Source organism: Schistocerca serialis, unplaced genomic scaffold (genome assembly GCF_023864345.2).
Source record: "Schistocerca serialis cubense isolate TAMUIC-IGC-003099 unplaced genomic scaffold, iqSchSeri2.2 HiC_scaffold_295, whole genome shotgun sequence".
Classification (NCBI taxonomy): Eukaryota; Metazoa; Arthropoda; class Insecta; order Orthoptera; family Acrididae; genus Schistocerca; species Schistocerca serialis.
The window spans coordinates 135,001-140,000 of NW_026047863.1; the positions used below are offsets into that span (position 1 = coordinate 135,001).

At 59.8% G+C, this 5,000-nt stretch overlaps 1 pseudogene; it reads right to left on the minus strand.

The window, feature by feature from the left end:
* LOC126444697 (large subunit ribosomal RNA) overlaps positions 1–5,000 on the minus strand; it is a 7,561-nt pseudogene that overhangs the window by 1,952 nt on the left and 609 nt on the right.

Here is a 5,000-nt window from a genome sequence, read left to right on the forward strand (position 1 = left end):
CAGATAGGACGATATGGCATCGTGTCGAGCAATGCGAGCCCCGTCGCTTCTCCAGCACTGTTGAATGACATGGTTGGCAGTCTCCGTGGCATTGCAGCCAGCGCGGCAACTGGTGTCACCTTCCCTCCCACGTAGCAGCCGTGCCCGAGTTGGTAAGGCATTAATCCGGACACGCAGGCATGAGATGTAGTCGCGGCCGGTTACGAACTGCCGCGTATTGGAGACCCAGCAGTGCTGCCCTGGTGTTCGGGCAGACTCGTGTAGCGCAGCGCCGTCGACCGACGAGTGCAGGCGGTCGGCCCAACACCGGCCCAACTGGTAACTGGACTTTATCACTTCCCCCTGCCATTGCAGGGCGTGGTCCAGTTGGTGAATTTCTCGCTGGATTAAGTCCTGGGAAGAATCGTCCACTGCCGCACCCAGTCCTTGCATCTTCGCCAATCTTCTCCTGCGAAGAAGAGGGCCCAGCCAGCGGGCTGCAGGCACCCCCAAGCCCCCATGAGAGATGGGGGCGTGGAAGTAACCGACCGGCGTATCTGCTGGCAGGTGCAGCCAAGATCGAAGGGCTGCACGAACACAGACGTCAAGGGAAGAGAGGGCCCCAAGACGAGTCCTCCCCAGGGCGAGGCCATGGAAAATACCCGGGAGGATGACAGAACGAAGGGCAAAAAGCCGCTGCTGAGGTTTGAGTGGTGCACGCTTGATGATGTCCAACTGCTTCTCGACCTCCCGCCGGGGATGAAAAAGACTGCGTCCGCACGTGGAAAATTGCAGGCCTAGATACTTGAAAGTATCTCCCATCGCCAGTGCTGGGATGTTGTTCCCCCCAGCACGAAAGATGACAGTCTCGTCGACCTTGGTTTTCTTCTCCCGGCCTGATGAGACAAGGGCGAGGGAGAAACACTTCCGTGGGTTGACCTCGAGCCCGAGATCCCCCAGGGCCGACGTGGCGATGGTGAGAAGTTCCTGCAATCCATCACGAGTCTCGGCGAACAGCAGGAGGTCATCAGCGAATGCAGCCGCATTTATCCGCCGTCCAAGAATGCGTGCACCAATATGAGCAGGCAGACGAGACAAGAGAATGTCAATGGACATGTTGAAGAGAATAGGAGACAGCGGGTCACCCTGCCGGACACCCCTCGAAGGCCGCACTAGATCTGACGACTTCCCATCCGCGCAGATAACCGTCGATCCCGCCTCATAGCATCCCTGGATGTAGTCAACGAACTCGACCGGCAGACCATGGGCCCTTAGCACAGGACCAAGGGCACCGTGGGCAAGCGAGTCGAAGGCCTTTGACACATCCAGAGATGCCAAGTACAGCGAGCCGGCAGCTCGGCACGCCTGGGTCATCGCCAGATCGAGAAGAAAGGTGTTATGAAGCATCCCATCCTGAGGGATGAAAGCCCGCTGGCGACCGTCCAACACACAGTAGCGCATCAGGCGGCCAACCAGAACCTTGTGAAAGGCTCTGGTCAGCACCGAGCACACTGTGATCGGACGAAAGTCAGCAGGGGATGCTGCGGCGGTCTTCTTGGGCAGCAGGGTTGTTCTGGCCTGAAGGAGTCGGGATGGAAGGGAACGGGAAAGGAGGAGGAAATTAAGGATCTTGAGGAGAACCTCCCGGGGAAGGCGACGCAGTTGTGTCGGCGTGAGGCCGTCAGGACCTGCAGCAGAATTGCGAGGCGGGAGAGCAGCGGTGGCTTCTTCTGCAGAAATGGGAGCCCAGAGGTCACGGAAGGGCACCCTCTTCGAGAATGGCAGCAGCTCATCGGACAGACCCTCCCCACGCGGAGGTCGAGACCTGACACGTGGTGGAGAGAAGAGGTCTGTCCAAAACTCAATCAGCCCTGGGATGGATGGTGGCTGATGCAAGAGTGTGCCATCGAGAAGTCCGTTGATACAGCGTGCTCCGTTCTTCTTGAAAGCACGCTGAACCACCGCATACTCCCATCTCCTGCGTGCACGCTTCCGCTCTGGGGGCTGTTGGGTCCGCACACTCGCAGCTTGGTGGATGGCTGGCTCCCTGCTGCCTACTTCGTCAAGAGCAGACAGCAACATAGCCTGGATTGTTTCACGGCTAGTGGTGGGACCCAGAGCCACGAGATCATCAAGCGAGCGGAATCGGCGGTCTGATTGGGGGAGTTCTGCTACAAATGACCAGATGGCTAGGTCAACATCTTCCCCACAAGGTGGAGACTGTGGCAAAGAATGACTGACTGCAGGCTCGCTAGGAGGACCCCGAAGGCCGCGATCCATGCCAGCAAGCTCGGTGACAAACTTCGCCACCATGTCTTTGTAGGGCTGCGCTCTACGCTGACATTTAATTGACTCCAGCGTACGCTCGGGGAAGGCCTTTGCAAGCTCCTGGTTTAAAAATCTGCAACCCTGGGTGGCAAGAGTCGCTTCTGCATGGGCCAGACGCAGGAGCTCTTCCTGGGACCACCTGGCCTTCTTCCTCTCGGTCTTGATCTCAGCATTAGCAGCAGTCGGATGGGCGCGACGCCGATGGACACCAAGTCCGGTCTTGGTGGAGAAGGACCGCATACAGTCAGGGCAGATGGCGGGGAGCAGCGCTCGACCCGCACCGGTTGGCTGGTCGGCTGGCTCATCAGCTGGCACAGGCGCTCCAGCGGGAGGCCTGGTACCACGTTCGCTTCTATTAGTTGCACCAGCTGTAACAAAGGCAGGGGGGGAGGTAACCCCCAAGCCCGAAAAGCACCCTGCTCTGTCGGTCATAGTTACTCCCGCCGTTTACCCGCGCTTGCTTGAATTTCTTCACGTTGACATTCAGAGCACTGGGCAGAAATCACATTGCGTCAACACCCGCTAGGGCCATCGCAATGCTTTGTTTTAATTAGACAGTCGGATTCCCCCAGTCCGTGCCAGTTCTGAGTTGATCGTTGAATGGCGGCCGAAGAGAATCCGCGCACCCGCGCGCCCCCGGAGGAGCACGCTAAGGCGGACGCGGCCTCGCAGCAAGGAAGATCCGTGGGAGGCCAAGGCACGGGACCGAGCTCGGATCCTGCACGCAGGTTGAAGCACCGGGGCGCGAACGCCGCGCAGGCGCGCGCATCCTGCACCGCCGGCCAGCACGAGGCCGACCAACGGCGAGAGCAGACCACGCCCGCGCTAAACGCCCGCACTTACCGGCACCCCTACGGCACTCACCTCGCCCAGGCCCGGCACGTTAGCGCTGACCCACTTCCCGACCAAGCCCGACACGCCCCGATCCTCAGAGCCAATCCTTATCCCGAAGTTACGGATCCAATTTGCCGACTTCCCTTACCTACATTATTCTATCGACTAGAGGCTCTTCACCTTGGAGACCTGCTGCGGATATGGGTACGAACCGGCGCGACACCTCCACGTGGCCCTCTCCCGGATTTTCAAGGTCCGAGGGGAAGATCGGGACACCGCCGCAACTGCGGTGCTCTTCGCGTTCCAAACCCTATCTCCCTGCTAGAGGATTCCAGGGAACTCGAACGCTCATGCAGAAAAGAAAACTCTTCCCCGATCTCCCGACGGCGTCTCCGGGTCCTTTTGGGTTACCCCGACGAGCATCTCTAAAAGAGGGGCCCGACTTGTATCGGTTCCGCTGCCGGGTTCCGGAATAGGAACCGGATTCCCTTTCGCCCAACGGGGGCCAGCACAAAGTGCATCATGCTATGACGGCCCCCATCAACATCGGATTTCTCCTAGGGCTTAGGATCGACTGACTCGTGTGCAACGGCTGTTCACACGAAACCCTTCTCCGCGTCAGCCCTCCAGGGCCTCGCTGGAGTATTTGCTACTACCACCAAGATCTGCACCGACGGCGGCTCCAGGCAGGCTCACGCCCAGACCCTTCTGCGCCCACCGCCGCGACCCTCCTACTCGTCAGGGCTTCGCGGCCGGCCGCAAGGACCGGCCATGACTGCCAGACTGACGGCCGAGTATAGGCACGACGCTTCAGCGCCATCCATTTTCAGGGCTAGTTGCTTCGGCAGGTGAGTTGTTACACACTCCTTAGCGGATTCCGACTTCCATGGCCACCGTCCTGCTGTCTTAAGCAACCAACGCCTTTCATGGTTTCCCATGAGCGTCGATTCGGGCGCCTTAACTCGGCGTTTGGTTCATCCCACAGCGCCAGTTCTGCTTACCAAAAGTGGCCCACTTGGCACTCCGATCCGAGTCGTTTGCTCGCGGCTTCAGCATATCAAGCAAGCCGGAGATCTCACCCATTTAAAGTTTGAGAATAGGTTGAGGTCGTTTCGGCCCCAAGGCCTCTAATCATTCGCTTTACCGGATGAGACTCGTACGAGCACCAGCTATCCTGAGGGAAACTTCGGAGGGAACCAGCTACTAGATGGTTCGATTAGTCTTTCGCCCCTATACCCAGCTCCGACGATCGATTTGCACGTCAGAATCGCTACGGACCTCCATCAGGGTTTCCCCTGACTTCGTCCTGGCCAGGCATAGTTCACCATCTTTCGGGTCCCAACGTGTACGCTCTAGGTGCGCCTCACCTCGCAATGAGGACGAGACTCCCCGGGAGTGCGGAGGCCGCCGCCCCGTGAAGGGCGGGGAAGCCCCATCCTCCCTCGGCCCGCGCAAGGCGAGACCTTCACTTTCATTACGCCTTTAGGTTTCGTACAGCCCAATGACTCGCGCACATGTTAGACTCCTTGGTCCGTGTTTCAAGACGGGTCGTGAAATTGTCCAAAGCTGAAGCGCCGCTGACGGGAGCGATTATTCCGCCCGAGAGCATCCCGAGCCAACAGCGGCGCGGGTCCGGGGCCGGGCCAGGTAGGTCCGTCATCCGGGAAGAACCGCGCGCGCTTGCCGGGAGCCCGAGCGCCCAAAGGGGCGAATCGACTCCTCCAGATATACCGCCGGGCAGCCAGCCAGGACACCGGGGCTCTGCCCAACAGACGCGAACCGAGGCCCGCGGAAGGACAGGCTGCGCACCCGGGCCGTAGGCCGGCACCCAGCGGGTCGCGACGTCCTACTAGGGGAGA